Genomic DNA, 22430 nt, shown 5'->3' with positions numbered 1-22430 from the left:
TCCAATTCATTCATTCCTTTGTCTAGTCTAATTGTTTTGACTAGGATATTCAGTACCAATGAAGACAAATGAAAAAGCAGTTTTCTTATAACTTTTAGGATACACACAGACGTCTGGTCATTATTTGGTCATTCAAGCAACCAAATATGTATTTTTTAAATATACTTGCTCTCAATCCACAATTCCTGGCTCACATCTCCCTGACCGTGGAATTTCCTGAGTGATAAGAGTAATAGGATATTTATCTAGTCCTCAGTTCCTAAAAATGCCTCAGGGAAAGTGACTTTGGAACTCATCCAAGGCTGGGGGCTTGTTGCCAGGAGAACCAGTCATGTGATTAGAGGGTTGCAACCTTCAGTCTCACCACCTGACCACCTGATTTCCTGGAAAGGTAGAGGAGGTTGACTCCATCACCATAGGCCAATGATTTAGTCAATTGTGGCTATACAACGAAGCCTCCATGAAAATCCAAAAGGATGACTTTCTGTCCCCTTTTCAAAAACTTCCATGTCAAGAAACAGAATACTTCCAAGTGTCAAGGTGTCATGCCTCAAGCTCCATAAAAACAGAAGCCCTTTCATTTGGGATCTCTCCCTATGCATCTCTTCATCTGGCTGTTGATTTATATCCTTTAATATCCTTCTATAATAAATTGGTAATCTAGTAAGTAAACAAGATTTCCTGAAGTCTGTGAGCCATTTTAGCAAACTAATCAAACCCAAGGAAAGGAATATGGGAACCTCTGATTTATAGCGAGTTGGTCAGAAGTCCAGGACTACTGACTGGCATTTGAAGTGGAGTCTTCTTCATCTGGGGGTGCCTCCCTGGTAGCACAGTGGTGAAGAATCTACCTGCCAATGCAGGAGACACAAGAGACATGGGTTTGATCCCTAGGTTGTGAAGATCCTCTGGAGTAGGAAATGGCACCCCACTCCAGTATTCTTGCCTGAAAATTCCATGGACAGGAGTGCCAGAGTCAGACATGACTGAGTGACTGAACACGCAAACACACTTTTTCAACAGCTCTTTATCTGGGGAATCTGATTCTATCTCTGGGTAGATAGCGTCAGAATTGAGTTGAATTTTTGGACACCCTGCAGGCGAATGAGAATTGCTGGTCCGTGGAGGGAAGCTTTAACAAACACATGTTGGAATAGGGCCCTGCAACTCTTTTTAGTAGGCATTTCCTGATTTTAGAGGAAGAGATTTCAGTCTTTCACCACTGAGTATGTTAGTTGTGGGTTTTCATATAAGGCCTTTATTCTTTTGAGACAGTTTTCTTCTTTTCCTGGTTTGTTGAGTATTTCTGTCAAGGATGTTGACTTTTGTCAATGCTTTCTCTACATCAATGGAGAGTTCTTTTTTTCGGCATTCTGTGAACATGGTGTATGATATTGATTGATACCACTCTATTTTCTGTCCCCAAAGAGAAGCTGAGAAAATGGATGCCATGTTGATATTTCCCCTAATACTAATTCTATTTTCCCAACTCACCTGAAATATAGAAAGATACTCCTCAGAGAGATTTTTTTGCTTATTAGAAGGTACACTGACATCAGGCTTTTATCTGTTGAGCTATAAAATTTCAAAGATCTGTTCTGTTACTGTGTCAGAGCATATTAAACGTTTTCTTTGACTAGCATCCTTGATAAGGCAAAGGGATTTGGTGTTGGATGTTCTCTTCAAAAAACTGAAATCTAAACTTGACTGGAGCTGCTTGGAATTGCATTGCAAAGAGAGCAAAAACAGCCTTCAAGTTTTACCAAAGGCACAGAGAGCTGAGTTAGAATCCTCTTAAAATAATACAATCATAAAGGCCTGTCTGCCAGCTTTGGGGACCCAGCAGGAACAGCAGGAGCTAAGAGGACTGAAGAGATCAGACAGATTGTAATATTAATTAGGGTTGACTGGACTTTTAAAGATATCTAGAAATGAGACTTTGTTTATATCTGAAAATGGTTAGAAAAACTATGGGATTAGTTCCAATATTGGACTGGGAAGGGGAGGGATGATGTACCAAAGTGAGTGACAAAGAAGCAGATTTCTGCTTGCTTTCCTACGTCCAGAACTTCCAGCATACTAGAAGTAGGTACATAAATACATCAAAACGTATCTAGGATACACTGCTAACATTTAAAAACTATTTATGATTTCACTCTGAAATTTTATAAACTGATTTCTAGAGCAGATGAAAATTTAGGATGTGAGATGATATTTAAGGGAAGGAGGACACACAAGATTCCAAATCAAGATAAACATTAACAGTAGGGAGAAACAAGAAGAGTGGAATCAATGGTGTTTGATTCTCTGTAGGGCAGTAACATACCTAATTTGAAGGACAGGGAAGCTTTATGTTAAAATGTTAAAAGATCTTGAAAAGTAGATCAAAGTATGATACTTAAAGTCTTTAAACTCAAGTTTACAAAATTATTTTACTGATGTGTGGGGGGAGATGATGGGGATGGGGGAGCAGCTGGGAATGGGAATGTTGTCAATTCTAGAATTGACCATGAGATGATCAGGATATGTGATGATCATTTCCTGTGATCATCTCCCATTGTGTAGGAACAATGGGAGCAAAAGGGGCAAATGTGTCAGGAAACAACCTTAGGATTTCAACTACACCATCTGCTCCCTCATCTTTGAACTTCCCTGGGAAAGTATTCCCTGTGCAGGAATAAGCTTCCACCATCTTCCTACATTAGCCTGTAACTAAAAGTATTAATCGAAAATCCAGAATTAGAATACTGAGTTTTGGGCTCCAAAACTCACACTATTAACCACTATCCAGTCAGTTCATATTCAAATCTTTTATAAATACCCTTGTATCATTACTTGGAGGAGCCCATGGCAACCCACTCCAGTATTCCTGCCTGGAGAATCCCATGGACAGAGGAGCTTGATGGGCTACAGTCTATAGGGTCACAGAGAGTCAAACATGCCTGAAGCGACTTAGCACGCAGGCACGTATCAGTAGTATTTCCCTTGTGGTAGGTGACTCAGGAAGTAAAGAATCGACAGGTAATGCCGGAGACCCAGGTTTCATCCCTGGGTCAGGAAGATCCCCTGGAGAAAGGAATGGCAACCCACTCCAGTATTCTTGCCTGGAGAATTCCATGGATAGAGAGCATGGTGGGCTGCAGTCCATGGGGTCACAAAGAATCAGACACGACTGAGTATATACATAGTGAGAAGGAAGAAGGAAGGATTCTATAAATCCTTAGAAACGTTATTCTATTTCGCTTTATTTTTGGCTTTCATCTCATTATACTAATGTGGATTTAAAAGAATACTGTTGATTCACAAGGAGGCCAAGAAATTAATCTGCACATCTCTAAAACAATTCAAAGTGAGAACCAGAATTTATATTGGTTCCCAAACTGGAGCTGTCTTTAATTTTTTTCTTGTTTCTTAAGTGTTCTATGTTTATTTTTCAGTGAGAAATCTTCATGAATACTTTTGCATGTATTTTGACTATGGTCTTAACTAGGGCCCTTTGCCTTCACAGAATAAAATAAAATGTTTCAAGTGCCATGAGTCAAAGAGCCTGCTTGTATTTTCTCTCTCTACAAGGCATAATGACTTATACTTTGAGAATATCTGTGCATGTGTTGGCCTTTGCTGGGTTACTTTGGACCATTCTCACCTTAGCTCTATGAGCATTTATTGTTCATAACAAGACTAGCTTTTCTTTATTTTTTCCCCATATTAACTTTGCCTTAATAGCAAAGATGTTTACCGAGAGCTTTTCAGCAGTTATGATCATAAATGCTTTATTTTAATTCCTCATCCTAATTGAATTCTTTAGGCAAGAATGATCTTTATATTTGACAAACATAAATACGTGACAATATTACTGTTCATAAGTACAAGGTACAATTGTGGACATAACTTAGAAATCCCACTTTTGATAAACTCATTCTAATTCTTTTTCTCATATATACTTTGTGCTTGGCTCATGCTTTTAATTTGGGAATATATAAAATCATATGCATTTTAGTTTACAAAAGAAGTATGGCATTTCCCCCTTTTGTTATAAAAACATTTATTAATGTTTGAATGGAGCTTTCAAAAGTTAAGCAGATTTAATTTGAAACTTATGAATAAAAGATTTGCACTTAGATTAAAATTTTTCTCTAAGGCACCTGTGTCTTTCCTTTATTGATCATTATGTTGCATGAGGAAGTTGTGCTAATTCATTGTGTTGCTATTTTAATTAATGCTCAACTGAATTTATTCATCCAGAGATACCACCACCAGAACCTCCAGGCATGGGTCAGCACCCTGAACTGTTCAGCATGCTTTTCTCTTCTGGAGAGGACTTTCATGCAGATGAGAACAAAATTTCTCTCAGTTTCAAGTAATAATTCATGTGAGTGAATCATTTTATAATCAATTTAGCAAAGATCCTAAGAACTCGGTCACATTCCAGAATGAGGTTCAAGACTACCCAGGATTTTATAACAACTAACACACTTTTTAACACTTTTCCCACATATGAAGTATAAAATGCTGATGAGTTAGAAGCTAAGATAGGGAAATCCATTGATATTTTGGGCTTCCCTAGTGGCTCAGCAGTAAAGAATCCACCTGTAATGCAGGAGACACAGGTTTGATTCCTGGGTCAGGAAGGTCCCTGGAGAAGGGAATGGCAACCCACTCCAGTATTCTTGCCTGGAGAATCCCACGGACTGAGGAGTCTGGTTGGCTATAGTCCATGGGGTCACAAAGAGTTGGACATGACTGAAGTGACTCAGCACCCATGCATGTATTGACATTTTACAAGTGCTACTATCCCCAAGAGGTCAGAGAGAGTTCTCTGGGAGCTCCTATGTCTCACCTCAGACCTTGGGAAAAGGTTTCAAAGCACATGCTGTGTGCTTTTATTTCATGTTCCAGAGACTTGAGAAGCAAAGTAGACTCAATTCTATTTCTTGCCTTGAAAAATATAGAGAAGGATAGACTGACTAAAGAGGCTGCTTGAAATAGTGCCTATGAAGATATGCCCCAAGTGACTGGTTCCCATGAGCTACTAGGAGACTATGAATGAGAGAGTGAAATGGAATGAAAGATTCTCATTCTCCCATTCGTGGATAAGTAAGGTATCTTGGAAATCTTGAAAACTAGAATTGCATTTTCTGTCGCCTGCAAGTTTAGGAAGAAGTCGTAATTGATCAGCCAATGACATTAACACACTTGTCCATTAGAGAATTAGAGTTCCCAATGATGGGAAAAAGGACTTGTAAGAATACAGAAAACTTATCAAAGAATGAATGAGTCAACTCCAAACACCTCCTAGGCTCAGAGAGCACCAAACCCAATTTAATCACTTTTATAGAATGAAAATATTTCTTGCTTCTTATTTTATTACAACAAAATAAAAGTATTTTTTTCCTCCTCTTCTGAAACTTTCCCACTTTCACTGGTCAGAAATCTATTAGCAAGATGATGGGGAAGAGCAAAAATGCCGGCAGTGGAAAGAGGGAAACAATTCATGAAGCCTCACTCCTACCCCTGCATGCAATCGGCTTGGATCAGGTTCCAGCTAAGAGATGGGGTGGGGAAACTACCTTCAAATAAAGTTTTAAGATTTTGATTATTGCTCTGTGATGACAAAATTATGATGCAATTGAGACTCCTTTGGGGATAGAAGTTACAATGTTTTTCATTATCTGATAATAAGCAGAAGAGTCATCAACCCAGACCTACTTTGCTGATTTTGGTGAGAAGAACCAGCCCCATAAATTGGGTTTCAATGGATAGCAGGAGCTCAGAGGGAGTGTGTGTCATCATCGTTGTTGTTAAATAAGCAGCCCTACCTATTTACCACAATAGTTTTACTTACAAGTCTTCATGTGGCAAATCTTAAAAAAAATAATCAAATGTCTATAAACCCGTCAGGTCTTTTTGTCTACTTAAGGCTATTCCACAAACCCAAAGGATTATTATTACTGAAAAAGCGATCCTGGCATCACCAATAAGATCATATCTGCTATTGTCCTTGCTCTACCTGCTCCATGACCCATAAACTGACTTTGCCTCCTGCCCTTTACATGGAAAGTCTCTTTTCAAGATCTCACTAATGACTTCTCTTCCTAGTCATTACATCCAATGTAAAATGTACAAAGTTTGTTTAACACAGTTAAACTTTCCCTTCTGGAATTCCTCTTTTCCCATGACCTTTGTGACAACTCTCCAACCTGAATTTATAAGAATTCAAGCTCTGCAGCCAGACTTCCTGAGGTCAAACCCAGATTCAACACTTATAAATGTGCACCTTGGGACATCGTTTATTATCCCTGAGTCCTAATTTCCATTTATATAAATTGAGATAATGATTATATATAACCCAGCACAGTGTTTGATATATAATAAGCATTCAGTTAATATTACCTAGGCTTTACCATTTTTATGGTCAGAATCACCTCGTCTCTCCCTCTAGGTTTCCTCCCATCTTGAGCTCAATTCCTCATTGTAGACATGAAATATTTGTATGTCCTGGGGTTATATCTTTCAGCCTTTTCTCTGCCAGATGTATAAAATTCACTTATTTGATTTCTTTTTATTTCATACCTGCAACTATCACTTCTTAAAGTTCACAAATCTCCTTCAGGTTACACTTCTCTCCTAAACTACAGATCCACCCTTTCTGTGATCCAGAAGTCTCCTTGTGGAGAAAATGATATGAAAGTTGCTCTAGCCTGGTGATTTCTTAGGGGACTTTTTAGTAATCCAGAATGAGAGATGGAAACAGCTTAGTGAAAGTTACCACTTGATATCTTACATTTTCAAATCCAACATTTTGAAAATCAAATTCATTAACCATCTCACCCACTGACCCTACACACACACACACACACACACACACACACACATTTTTTAGCCCTTTGTTTCCTGGGTGGGTGCTGACAATGCAAACATTCCTTTTACTTCGTCACTTGATCTAGAAATTGATGAGTTGTCCGAGATTCCTTCTTCACCCATATTTCCTATTCCAATTTATCAGTTAACAGTGTAAATTCTGCCTCCCAAATATTTCTCAAATCAGTCAACACTTCTCCATTGCAATTCTCATAATTAGGGATAAAATGAAGGCTTTTGGCCAAAACACACATAGTTTATGATTTAGCTAGTGCCCATATTTTTCTCACTGTTTTCCTCCATTGAACCTTTAATATCAACCACATCAAGTATTTTAAGTCTCCCAAATGCACCAGATTTCTCTTGCTCTTTTGGTTTTAAATCTTATATTCCCTCTGCTTGGACTGTAATCAATTGGTTTTATATTTGATCTAGAATAAGCACAAACAGGCTAAGCACCTACTGACCATATGATCTTATTCTATCCTCTCAGAAAAATCTAGCATAGGAGTATCATCATCATTCCCTTTTCAGAGATGAGAAAAGAAGTTCAGAGAAGCTAAGTAACTTATATGTGTGTGTGCTCACGTGCTCAGTTGTGTCTGACTCTGCGAATCCAGGGACTGTTGCCTGCCAGGCTCCTCTGTCCAAGGAATTTTCCAGGCAAGAATATTGGAGTGGGTTGCCATTTCCTACTCCAGGGGATCTTCCTGATCCAGGGATAGAATCTGCATCTTTTGAAACTTCTGCACTGACAAGTAATTCTTTACCACTGTGTGTACCTGGTCCCTAAACTGGAAAGTTTGGGATTATTTAGGGTTTAAGTAAATGCTGTTAAATCTTAATATAGTTGTTATTCCTCTGATAAGCATACCAAAATGAAGAATCAAATATTCTGAATAACTTATCTAAGATCTTGTAGCTGGTTCATAATAAAGCAGAAGATATCAACTGAGGTTTAAATCTTTTCTTACATTTGGTTGCCTTTCCCAAGTCTTCAGATAAAAATAAATTATTACAACACAAAGCAACCACAATTTTATGTTCCCCTCACCATTCTTAATTGGCCTTTTTCTCTCCCTTTCACCTACAGATTTTTTCAAGATCTGAATAAAATATCATATCCTCCTCTATCAGGACTTCCTTGATCTTCTAGTTCCTGATGATTCACTTTGACAATTCTATGACATTTTTTATCTACACCACCTGGGCTGAAACTTACTCCTGTGTAACTTGCTTTCTTTCTTTTTTAATGTTCTTTTATCAACTGCTTTTATATAAGATATAAGTTACAGAATAAAATTCATACTTTTTAACTGTATGTAGTTTCTCTGAGTTTTGCAAATGCATTGCCATATAACTACCACCAAAGTCAAAATACAGAAAAATTTTACTAACTCAAAAAATTTCCCTATTCATGTCTGGAGTCATCCTTCTCTCTTAGCCCAGCCTCTGACAACAATTGATCCATTTTCTGTGTCATCACTTGTTTTTTTAAGGATGTCATATATATTGAATCATATAGTTTGTAGACTTTGGGGGCTGGATTCTTTCACTTACTACAATACATTTGAGATTTCTCCACATTGTTGTGGTATCAGTGGTTTGCTCCTTTAGATTGCTGAGTAGCATTCTATAGTATGATTTACCACAGTTCACTTATCCATTTATGTGTTAATGAATATTTCAGCTATTTTCAGCCCTTGCCAAATATGAATAAAATTGCTCCAAATATTTGCATATAATTTTGCATTAAAAATATTTTTTTTAATTTGAGTGTATTCTCAGAAATAGGACAGAAAGTGAATATTTAAGAAAGTTACCAAACTTTTTTCCACAGTTAGTGTAGCAACTTGCATTTCCAACAGCAAATTTATGAGTTCTAGTTGCTCTGCATGCTCACAAACACACTGTATTGTCAGCTATTGAAATTTTTCCCAGTGGATTCAGTAATATTTCATAATGGTTTTAATTTGCATTTCCTTAATGACTGTTACTGCTGCTGCTAAGTCGCTTCAGTCGTGTCCAACTCTGTGCGACCCCATAGACGGCAGCCCACCAGGCTCCCCCGTCCCTGGGATTCTCCAGGCAAGAACACTGGAGTGGGTTGCCATTTCCTTCTCCAATGCATGAAAGTGAAAAGTGATAGTGAAGTCGCTCAGTCGTGTCCGACTCTTAGTGACCCCATGGATTGCAGCCTTCCAGGCTCTTCCGTCCATGGGATTTTCCAGGCAAGAGTACTGGAGTGGGGTGCCATTGCCTTCTCTAATGACTAATGATGCTTAATATCTTTACATGTGCTTATATGTCATGTGTATATCTTCTCTGGTAAGGTAACTGTCTAAGCATTTTTTCAAAAACATATTTTAGTTACTGTTTGTTTCCTTAGCATTGAATTCTGGGTACGAATATGTTACCAAATACATAATATAAAATATTATCTTTCAGTTTATGGCTTACATTTTTATTTTTGTAAGAGTATCTTTCAAAGGGGGTTTCCCAGGTGGCTCAGTGGTAAAGAATCTGTCTGCCAATGCAGGAGACTTGGGTTCAATCCCTGGGTCGGGAAGATCCCTTGGAGAAAGAAATGGCTACCCAGGACAGAGGAGCCTGACAAGCTACAGTCCATAGGGTCACAAAGAGTTGGACACTGAGCAAGTGAGCATGCATGCACACATCTTTCAAAGAGCAATTTTGAAATTCTAAATATTGAGTAAGTCCAATGTATATATATATATATATTTTTTTTAACCTTTGCAGATTGTGTTCTTGTAATCCAATCAAAGAAGTATTTGTCCATCCAAGGCTCACACAAACTGTTGGCTGTGTTATAGCCTAAATAATTTACACTTTAAGGTTTTATTTTTAGGTATATGACTCATTTTGAGTTCAAGAACCAACATTTTTATTTGTTTCGTTCTTTGCATATGGATGTCTAATTTTTCTTTCATTGTATGTTGAAAAGACAGCCACCATTTCAGCCACTTGACTTGCCTTTACTCTTCTCTTACTCTTCTCGTTAAAACTTCGCTGTTCCTGTACTTTGAAACTATTTCTGGAATCTTTTACATTCCTTTCATCAATGAATCTATTATTTCAGCAATACTACACCACTTTGAATACTAAAGCTGTACGATTATTTAACATAATGCAAATACTCTAGAATTCTTTTCAAGTTTTTTGGCTATTCTAGTTTCATTGCTTTACCATGTAAATTTTAAAATCAGATTGTTGAATTTTACAGATTTCCTGCTATAATTTAACATAAATTGAGTTAAAGATAATTAGAGATAATCGTGGAGAAGGAAATGGCAACCCACTCCAGTGTTCTTGCCTGGAGAATCCCAGGGATGGGGGAGCCTGGTGGGCTGCCTTCTATGGGGTCACACAGAGTGGGACACAACTGAAGCGACTTAGCAGCAGCAGAGATAATTGATATAAACAATAAACCTTGCAATCTCTCAATAAGGTTTATAGCCATTTGCTTAAATATTTTATTAATCAGTGTTTTATATGTTTGCTGTATAAAATTTGCACAGATTCTATAATATGTATACCTAGTAATTTCATGTTTTGGTGCTATTATAAATGATTTTTAAAATTTCAAGTAGTTAAATTTTATTTTTTTTCTTTTTCTAATTTTTCTTTTTTTTTATATAAATTTATTTATTTTAATTGGAGGCTAATTACTTTACAATATTGTATTGGTTTTCCCATACATCAACATGAATCCGCCACGGGTGTCCCTCCCACCTCCCTCCCCGTACCATCTCTCTGGGTCATCCCAGTGCACCAGCCCCGAGCATCCTGTATCATGCATCAAACCTGGACTGGCGATTCATTTCTTATATGATATTATACATGTTTCAATGCCATTCTCCCAAATCATCCCACTCTCTCCCTCTCCCACAGAGTCCAAAGACTGTTCTATACAGTCTTTTGTGTCTCTTTTGCTATCTCACATACAGGGTTATCGTTACCATCTTTCTAAATTTCATATATATGCGTTAGTATACTGTATTGGTGTTTTCTTTCTGGCTTACTTCACTCTGTATAATAGGCTCCAGTTTCATCCACCTCATTAGAACTGATTCAAATATATTCTTTTTAATGGCTGAGTAATACTCCATTGTGTATATGTACCACAGCTTCTTATCCATTCATCTGCTGATGGACATCTAGGTTGCTTCCCTGTCCTGGCTGTTATAAACAGTGCTGCGATGAACATTGGGATACACGTGTCTCTTTCAATTCTGGTTTCCTCAGTGTGTATGCCCAGCAGTGGGATTGCTGGGTCATAAGGCAGTTCTGGAGAAGGCAATGGCACCCCACTCCAGTACTCTTGCCTGGAAAATCCCATGGAAAGAGGAGCCTGGTAGGCTGCAGTCCATGGGGTCGCTAAGAGTTGGGCATGACTGAGCGACTTCATCATCACTCTTCACTTTCATGTATTGGAGAAGAAAATGGCAACTCACTCCAGAGTTCTTGCCTGGAGAATCCCAGGGACGGGGGAGCCTAGTGGGCTGCTGTCTATGGGGTCGCACAGAGTCGGACACGACTAAAGTGACTTAGCAGCAGCAGCAGCAAGGCAGTTCTATTTCCAGTTTTTTAAGGAATCTCCACACTGTTCTCCATAGTGGCTGGGGGTGTGGAGAAAAGGGAACCCTCTTACACTATTAGTGGGAATGCAAACTAGTACAGTCAAATAGTTAAATTTTAATATATTGAAATGTTATTAATTTTTACATATTGACTTTGTAACCCTCAAACTTTACTAAACTCACTTATTAATTCCAGTAGCATGTTTTTAAGATTCTTTGGCATTTATTAAGTAGGTAATTATGTTGCTTAAAATAGAGACAGTCTTATTTCTTTCACATGTATTGGTATGTATTTATTTCTTTTTCTTATCTCAGTGCACTAACTACAAACTAGAGTATGATGCTCATAGGTGTGGTAAGAGTGGGCATACTTGCCTTGATCTCTGTGTATTCAATTTTCGATCAGGAAATTAGCAGTCGTTTTGTGTAGACAACCATCCTCAAATTGAAGAAGATTCCTCTGTCCTTAGTTTTTTTGGGTGGGTTTATCAGGGATGGATGTTGAATTTGGTCAAAAGTTATTTTCTATACCTTCTGAGAGGATCAAATGGTTTTTCTTCTTTAAATTGTTACTGTGATAATTATACTGATTAATTCTCAAATGCTGAACAAGATCACATTCCCAGGATAAATTGCACTTTCTCATGAGATACACCCAAAGCAGGCTTCCCAGGTGGCTCTAGTGGCAAAAACAAACAAACAAACAAAAAAACCAAACCACCTGCCAACGCAGGAGAAAAGATGGGTTCGACACCTGGGTCGGGAAGATGCCCTGGAGAAGATCCTGGCAACCACTCCAGTTTTCTTGCCTGGAGAATCCCATGGACAGAGGAGCCTGGTGGGATACAGTCCATAGGGTCACAGAGTTGGACACAACTGAAGCAGTTTTGCACACACACACACGTGTGCACACACACACACACACACATACATATACATTTTATATTTATATACATTTCATTTGTGAAAACGAAATTTTCAACCTGGGAAGATTTACCATAGTGTAATCTGTTCTGTTTGGTGTTAGATCAGTGACTAGAACAACAAAGCTGTGAGTGCAAAGTTATTAGCAGGCTAATGGAAGCAGGCATATTCACAATGATACTACAGCGATAGACAGACTATATAAGGCCCAACATCAGGGTCAAAAATACAGAACACAAGCATAAGGTGCATTTTTTTTTTAAGAAAAAATAAACAACCCCGGGGTTTTCCTTTTCACGATAAACGTAATACAGAACAACATGCTATAAACTCCACCTTAAGGGTTTGATGGCTTTATGCTGCATTACAATATGAATATCTAAAATATGAAATGTGAAAATCTTGCTGTGTGGTACTCAGAAAACCTCTCCGATTCAGAGTCCAACAACCCATATATATATTTATATAATTATATATACCCACATATATACACTAATAATTTAAACCTTATTCTATTTGGAAAATTTTTAGTGTTTTTAAATGTATAAACTTTTATATAGCTTAGCAATTAAAAAACAATCAAACTTTAGTCATTAAAAACTAAGTTAACATAAAATTTACATAATTGAATAAGACGTAATAAAAATTTAAATTGGGAAATATTCAGAAAGGAACCAGGAGGTTACTTCCAAAAGATTATGTGGGCACTTCTTAAACACAGAGGTGAAAATCTGGAGGGAGAAGCAATAAAACCAGCACATAAATGGCTCACAGGCTGGGCTCTCTTCTTTATCTGGAGGCTATAGTTCCTGAAACAGACAATAAAACTGAGACAACTGTGCTCTGTTTTCTTGATTTCCTTGGCAACTAGGAGCTCAGTATGCTTTCAAAGATTACAATTGTTGGTGTATTCTTCAAGGGGAATATGAAGGCTACCCTAAGGACTCAAAAATGCCCTACAAAGTGTGAATTTGTCCCTGAGTCAAATGATAGTAAGAAATTAGGAGAGGGAGGTTTAGAAAGAGGATCTAGGGTCAAATGAACCAGAGAAAACAGGATGTTCCCTAACTATTCTGTGCAGTGACATCATGGCTAGCAGATAACTGCGCTTCTTATGAAGTCAAAGCCCAGAATCAGCTCAACAACCTCTTTCTTTCCATCCCTTCCAGACCAGAGCCCATGTTGAAAGTGAAGTTCTTTAATAGACTGAAGCCAGCTGGAGAGATTAAGTGAGTCATTCTCCTATGAGAATTTTGGCTATGATAAACAAGAAATGTAGCCTGTGTGTTAGGAGACTCCCTGAATTGTCTTGGAGCCATATGGAGAACCAAAACTCCTAGTCGTGTATTTCAGAAACTAACATTTATCAAAGTACCACCTGTCTTGAGGCTCTGGTCTTTACCTACTTCTACCAGAATAACTCCGTGTAATCCAGCCTAGTGAATTTTCCATGGTCTATTCATTTAGCATTTGGGGACAGGATTATTTGGTTTTATAACTCGTATTCCCTCTTATAGTTGAAATTTTTAAGACTAGCCTGTGGCCTGAGTGATATGAAAGAATGTATTGTAACTTTAGGGCAACCCGAGTTTCCTTGAATCTGGTTGGTGTTTGCAAACAGAATGAGAGAGGAGGACAGGGGAAAGCGAACTGTTTTGTTTTACTTCACAAAGTTTTATTTTTCTTCTTAGTTAATAGGAAAATAGATACTTCGTAAATCTTCAGACTTGCTGAAGGCTTTGTGTTTAATGAGGTAAAGGATATTTGATAGCTTTTCAAAAAAAATCACAGCTGGAATAAAATAATCCAAGTATTAGCAATTTGCATGCTCCGTATACAATTGGTGATATTTGTACTGAGTATTTAAACAATATGCTTCAGGCATAAGATTTTGAAACATAAATATAGACGGACACACTCCCTAGTTTCTAAGTGTTTCCTGGTCCTTACAATGATTTGCTTAAGCCTCTTAACAAGACAGAAATCCTATTTGACTGAACTGTCTCAATTTAGCAAAGATGTCGCATCCCTCTGTAGTCTGACTTTAAGGTCTTTGACACAATTTCTTTCTTTCCTCTCTTCTCTCCATATCTTAAAAATGGAAATCTTCAAATATGATTTAATCTCTCTTAAAATCAGTTTAACTGAGCAAACATCATTGTGCTAGATGCTACAACATTTGCATTTGGAAGTCGTACTGTTTTAGAGAAGAAAATAAATAAATAACTACTACAAGTTGACAAGTGGCTACAGAAGAGGGAGCGTTTTAGGCAGTTGACTAGCTGAAGAGTCGTGGAAAATCTCAAAGAGGAGTTATGCCTTCAAAAATTGGATTTTGAAGGATGAATGGAGATTCCTCCCAGTAAGGATATCTCAGGTAGAAAGACTATAGCATTGTCTGCTCAGGAAACACATGTAGCTCAGTACGACTGTCGGATAAATATAGCATTGCTCAAAGGGGATAGAATGAGGAATCAGTGGAGAGAAAACTGGACAGATGGATGAGGGAGAGATCAAGAAAGCCTAATATGCAACGTTAAGAAGCTTGGACTTCACTCTGCAGAGAATCGGAGGCCTTTGTTGGATTTTAATCAGAGGGAAAAATTGATCAGATTTTATCTTAAAAGAAAGTTACATGGAGATTAGATTAAACTGAGATGAGACTTGAGGCTGGGAGATCATTAAAGATACCATTATAAATCCAGGCAAAAAAAAAAAAAAAAAACAGGGTTTGAATTAAAATGGGGAGTATAAATATGAGGGTAAATTAGAGAGGTAACTTCAGGGTAGAATTTATAAGATCAAGTGATTAAAAATTGTGCCAGAGAGTTAGAGAGCTCAGGACATGAATGAGATAAGGATAATTTCACAATATCACACATCTCCTATTTTGATTTTTCTCCCCAGAAACCTTGTGTCCTATGTCGTTGCAACACAAATGCTGGTCCATTTATTTACTGGAAGCACTGGCATCAGCAGGAATTATCTAGAAAATGCAAATTGTTTGGCTTCTTGGCATAACTTGTTGTGACGAGAACCAGGAACCTCATCCTACAGTTGATTCTCATGAATGCTGAAGTTTGGAAAGCACTGATGCATGGGATTAATATTCTCTACATCCCTCCCATAAAAATGCTTCCTTTTCTCCCAGCCGTCTCTGACATCTCTCTTTCTAGGTCTGTTTCTGCGGAAGGCTGAACAAACTTAGCCTATAAGAATGGTGTCAAAATTTGGAAGTGAGAAACCTTTTTCTAACACTAAATTTGAGGCTCAATCCATATGGCCACAGTGACTTAATGATAGTGTTGAGGTGTTTCACCATCCATTTAGCGTAGTTCCAATATGGTATGTGCCTGCTTGTTATTGCATTAGACAAAAACACTTACAAAGAATGGACACTGCCGTACTTGAACCCCTGTCTATTTTCTCTCCACAATTCTCATTTCGATACTACCAATGATGGCAGTATCCTGCTGTGATATCCTTTATTATAAATGCTTCCATTGTAAATAGTGCAGAAAAGAGACGCTGAACTGGCAACACAATAGTGAAAGGATGGAAAACCTTGTTCCTAATTAGGCTCTTGAGTTTGAAAAACTATTCTTTTCATGAGAGGAAATACTTCAGACTGAGCATCAGGAAAAAGAGATGGTATATAAGAATTGAGAATGGGAGATTGACAGGCAAAAGGGGATGTCTAATTTGTTGCATTTCTGAATAGAGGTTTTCAGTGCTCTGCCTTAGATTGTTTCACACTATCTACTGTTCTTTCACTCTTTTTCTCTCCTACAATTGCAGTTTCTGGAGTTGTAACTTTCTCAATTCATGCCCTTCCTCTCAATTTATTAATCTCTCTTCTCTATGTTTTCAATGAGGTATACTTTTAAGGAAGCATACGACTTTCTCCTTTTTCAAAGAAACATCCTAGCAAAAAGAAAATTAAGATATCTGCAGAAAGAAAGAAAACAAGGGGGAAAGCAAAGAAGGCGACACTTAGGGAAAGATAATGAAAGCCCCCTGTTGGGCTCTTACACAAACTAGAGGCAGTGCTGAGAATGCAACCAACAATAAAGGCAGAGCAATAACCTCCACTTAGGAACTTTGAAAGAAGAACAAATTACACCCTTTCTGCTCCTACGCAGGACCACCCAGGAGAATAAGAAGAGATGGGGCTCCCCCTTTCTTTTACCAGGAAAAAAAAAAGATATTGCAAAAACGTCTTCCAAATTATATAAATGGTAATGCTAAGACAGACTGTTTCTAAACAGATATTTTGGGAACTCTTCATTCAAATGAGGACTGCCTCTATCAAATTTGGTTCTGGAAGTGTAAATTCACCGCAAAAATGCTGCCAATGACTGAAACAGCTTGGGATATCTTCTTTGAGGACTGTCTTCAGGATGCTATTTTCTCTCTTGTTCTGCGGTGTTTTGGTTGGTCAGCTGGGTGGTTTGTATTGTAGGCTATATTTATTTTGTTTATTTTATTTTTAAAACTGGCCATTATAAGTACATGCTAAGTAGAGCTCATGGTTGAATTCTGAATATCTGGCCCTGACAGGGATTGTCTTTGAGCCAGTCCATGACTATCTGACACTCATGCAATCAGAGGTGATAAGACAAGACTGAATTCACCAATGACTGCTGTGACCTGGGCTTGCTGTGTTTCAATCTCAAATCCAGAGACTGACTAGTGGGATGTACAGCTCCCATGATACACCACCACTCTACCTTTCCTTTTTCAGGTATCTCAGAGTGCTGCCTGGTCATCCTCCCGGTCATATGTAAGTTGGGTTTTGAACAAGAGATGGAGAATATGTCTACCTACTTCCAACTAAACAAGTCTAAGTCTATTATGTCTCTGGTTCACTATTGGATTTTTTAATCCCTGTCTATCACTCTTGTAACTATTGGAAATCTATCCTTCATTACAGAAAGAGGTTGAACATCACTGCTCAATTTTAGTGGTAATATATTTTTATCCGTTCCTCCTTTTCTTTATCCCTGGAGGAAGGCATGGTAAGTAGGTAAAATCTCTGTGCATTCAGCTTTTTTCTTTCCCTATGCTTATTTACAGTATCTCCTTTCATTTTAATAAAGTAGACATTACTAAATCTTGTTCTGCCTCTCCTTGGGAGTAAGCAGTAAAACAAGTAGTGATGGAAGTGTGTGTGTGTGTATATATATATATATATATATTTTTTTAATTGCCTTTATTCGATCCTCATTTGCTTGTGACAGAAAGTTCATCAAAGGGTGGAATATTTTCATAGGCTGGAGCCTGCTGCAGAGGCTTCCATATATATTCAGAAAAGATGCCCCACCTGTGGTCCTTCTGCTCATTGCCACTACGATGAAAGAATGGCTTGGCTGCATCTCCCACTTGTGAGGGACATGCAAGCCCTCAGTCTCACCCTGGAGACAAGAACCAAGATTCCCCTGAGACTGAATAGAGTTTAGAAGGATAGCTTGACTAGTAATCTGGTAGGTAAGTCACGATACTCTAAGAAATCAGAACTATATGAACAGGGACACAAAAAACTTAATACACTGCCAAGCTCAGAGAAACATTAGAAGGTGCTTGAGTTTGGAATATGAATGGCAGTGGTAGGTATACCAAATTCAGCAAATAAATTCAAAGTGCTGGCGCAAATGTAAAGACCAACATCAGGGTTTCTCAATTTGTAGTCCGTGAACAAATTTATTAGAATCACCTGCACTGATAGCTAAAAATGTAGGTTCCTGTTGGAGAAGATTCTTTAGTGTCCCGATAGCAAGGAAATCCAACCAGTCCATCCTAAAGGAAATCAATCCTGAGTGTTCATTGGAAGGAGTGATGCTGAAGCTGAAAATCCAATACTTTGGCCACTTCATGTGAAGAGTTGACTCACTGGAAAGACGCTGATGCTGGGAGGGCTTGGGGCCAGGAGGAGAAGGGGACGACAGAGGATGAGATGCTTGGATGCATCACTGACTCAATGGGTATGAGTTTGAGTAAACTCCAGGATTTGGTGATGGACAGGGAGGCCTGGCGTGCTACAGTCCATGGGGTTGCGAAGATTCGGACATGACTGAGCGACTGAACTGAACTGAACTGAGGCTCTATGCTAGAACAATTAAATTAAGAATCTTCCCTCAACACCCATCTTTTAAGATCTATCCTAATAATTCTGAGATGGGTGTACTAAATTTAAAAACCAGTGTATTATCCATCTCAGGGTTTTAAAAGGTTAAATGAGTAAAAATAGTGTTTAAGTTACTTTATAAATTGGACAAGCATCATGCTAACTTTATACAGTATACGTTATAGATAGGTAAAGCAAATATCAGACCACAGAGAGGCTGTACAAATTAAAAAATATATGTCATAAAAGTGCTACAGCCTGTTTCTCTTAGAAACACATTCCTAGAATTGTTTACAAACTGAAAATTCTAATTATTTCTTTCTAATCACCTCACTTCAGATGAATAGATTAGTGGAATTCAGCAGCTATTAAAATAGAGTCAATTTCCTGATCATTATCAATTAGACTTGCATGCTTTAGTTTCAAAACCTTTTAGTGGTTTCCCAGGCCATATCTTTAAGTTTAGTCAATTTTTATATAAAACCCCTGTCTAAACATATATTGATTTTCCCATGTCATTATTTAGGCCAGACCATTACTACATTATACTTGAAAGGCTTCTTAACCACTTATTGAAGCTCCAAAATTCTACAACATTTTCATCACTCCAATTAATTTATAAGAAAAACTGCCTTCAACTCAATCTAATAAACCAGGTAACTGATATAGGGTACAATAATTGGAATGAAGGAACAAAATGTGTTCTTATTTGTAGATGTTATGATTGTACACCTAGAAAACTCAGACAGCATCACTGAAAAGCTATTACAGCTAATCACTGAGATCAGTAAGTTACCCAATAGCAAAGTAAATAACTAAAAATCAATAGCTTCTTATAGAACAGGAAAAGAAGTTAGGAGAGATAATAAAAAGAACATCATTCCCAAAGTCATCCTATTTGTAGCCTGAGTAGCGGCAGGATCTCTGTGGAAGGCAAGTTGTCTATTCAATTCCATGAGGAAATGTAACACAGCAGTCCTAGAGCCAGATTCTTGTGTTCAGATTCTGACTGCTGCTAGCAATGTGACTTTAAGGAAGTTAAGTAAGTTTAGAGGGTTCCCAGGTGGCTCGGTGGTAAAGAATCCACCTGCCAAGCAGGAGACATGGGTTCAGTCCCTGGGTTGGGAAGATTCCCCGGAGAAGGAAATGGCAACCCACTTCAGTATTCTTTCCTGGGAAATTCCACGGACAGAGGAGCCTTAGAGGACTAAAGTCCATGGGCTCGAAAAAGAGTCAGACACAACTTAGCAACTAAACAACAAATAAGTGTATGTCTCAGTTTCCTCATCTCTAACATGGAATAATTAGAGGAAAATACTTAATAGAGTTATTGTGAGAACAGCATGTTTAACATGAATAAACATTATAGGTTATGACTATAATTATTTTATATATATATATATACACACACACACACACATACGTATATATGAGGGGCTATGCTTATATAAATATATATATATATAAAGTTAACCAAAATGTTTCTTCAGGTTTTTCCATTAATATGTTATGGAAAAAGTCAAACTAACTTAATGACTATCTGGGTAATTCACTTAGAATAGTATCTAGCACAAATACTGACTAAATTTTCATTGTGACTATGTCACACAGGATTTTCTGAAATAACACTAGTTTTGAGCTGGTTGCATGGAATAAATTCAGAAATACCAGAATTTGAATGTGATGACTTAAGATTCCTTTCAAGTCGTGAAATTCTGTGGTTCATTGAAACTGTAAGTGGATATTTTTATTTCTTATCTCCTCTACAGTTTCTATTAGTTTGAAGATGGGAGGTTTGCTACGTGTGTGTCCATGTCCTCTCATGTCAAACAAATCAAATCTTAAAAGAGGATAAGGCTAAAAATCTCCATAACAAGAATCTAATTTTTTTTTTACCTATAAAGTGAATGAAAACTTTTAAAGGGAGTGGCTGACAGTAATGAATGAAGGATATCTGGGGATGTATGTTGCTGAGAAGTTGCGCTGAACCATCCTGGTTTAAAAGGAATTTACAAAGGTGGTGTGAGGAAATGTAAAGAATATAGGTTCTAGTGCCAAAAAGCCATGGAGAAGGCGATGGCACCCACTCCAGTACTCCTGCCTGGAAAACCCCATGGACGGAGGAGCCTGGTGGGCTGCAGTCCATGGGGTCGCTAAGAGTCAGACACGACGGAGTGACTTCCCTTTCACTTTTCACTTTCATGCATTGGAAAAGGAAATGGCAACCCACTCCAGTGTTCTTGCCTGGAGAATCCCAGGGACGCGGGAGCCTAGTGGGCTGCCGTCTATGGGGTCGCACAGGGTCGTACACGACTGAAGTGACTTAGCAGCAGCAGCATCCAAAAAGCCAAGATTATAATCTGTGCTCCTACATTTCCCACCTGAGGGAATTTAGTGGATCTCACCTGTATACTTAGCTTCAGATTTTTCATCCCTAAAATAATAAATAATCTAATTCATCAGACTATAGTGGAGTTAAAATTAGGAACTTGGTAAAAAAAAAAATGCTCTATGTCTTATGAATATCAAGATTTACAAGTCTTGTACTCCATGTAAACTTCTACATGTTTTCTAAACAGCAAAACCTCTGCGGTGTCATTATACCTGAAATTATACCATTACTAATTCTTCTCTGGGGAGGGAAACCAGTCTGTCAGAGAAATCTTCATCTGGTACCCATGATGTGGTTCAATGAAACATGGAAAAGGGAAAAGGGACAATAAACATGGTTTTAAATTTTTTATTTGTCCAGAAATGCATTTGAGTCCAGAAATATGTATCCTAACCTTTTCCCTCAAAGTCCACATAAATGAAATTTTTCCATGTGGAGATTTATATTTCTATATCTTTTGAGAAGAGTTATAAATCAAGGTGGTTACTCATATAATTGTAAAATCAATACTTTGGTGTTAAACAATGTAATAAATGGCCAGATATAAAAGATAAGCAAGAGAATTTCAGAAAAACATCTACTTCTTCTTTATTGACTACATTAAAGCCTTTGACTGTGTGGATCACAAAAAACTCTGGAAAATTCTAAAATAGATGGAACTACCACCACCTTACCAGACTCCTGAGAAACCTGTATGCAGGTCAAGAAGCAAGTTAGAACCAGACATGGAATAATGGACTGCTTCCAAATTGGGAAATGTGTTCGTCAAGGCTGTATATTGTTCAGTTCAGTCGCTCAGTTATGTCCGACTCTTTGTGACCCCATGAATCGCAGCACGCCAGGCCTCCCTGTCCATCACCAACTCCCGGAGTTCACTCAGACTCACGTCCATCGAGTCCGTGATGCCATCCAGCCATCTCATCCTCTGTCGTCCACTTCTCCTCCTGCCCCAAATCCCTCCCAGCATCAGAGTCTTTTCCAATGAGTCACTCTTCGCATGAGGTGGCCAAAGGACTGGAGTCTCAGCTTTAGCATCAATCCTTCCAAAGAAATCCCAGGGCTGATCTCCTTCAGAAAGGACTGGTTGGATCCCCTCGCAGTCCAAGGGACTCTCAAGAGTCTTCTCCAACATCACAGTTCAAAAGCATCAATTCTTCGGTGCTCAGTTTTCTTCCAGGCCAACTCTCACATCTATACATGACCACTGGAAAAACCATAGCCTTGACTAGATGGACCTTTGTTGGCAAAGTAATGTCTCTGCTTTTCAATATGCTATGTAGGTTGGTCATAACTTTTCTTCCAAGGAGTGTCTTTTAATTTCATGGCTGCAGTCACCATCTGCAGTGATTTTGGAGCCCTGAAAAATAAAGTCTGACACTGTTTCCACTGTTTCCCCATCTATTTCCCATGAAGTAATGGGACCAGATGCCATGATCTTCGTTTTCTGAATGTTGAGTTTTAAGCCAACTTTTTCACTCTCCTCTTTCACCTTCATCAAGAAGCTTTTTAGTTCCTCTTCACTTTGTGC

The sequence above is a fragment of the Bison bison genome, unplaced genomic scaffold, assembly GCF_000754665.1.
Source record: "Bison bison bison isolate TAMUID 2011002044 unplaced genomic scaffold, Bison_UMD1.0 scf7180017864464, whole genome shotgun sequence".
Classification (NCBI taxonomy): Eukaryota; Metazoa; Chordata; class Mammalia; order Artiodactyla; family Bovidae; genus Bison; species Bison bison.
This window is presented reverse-complemented; position numbering follows the sequence as displayed.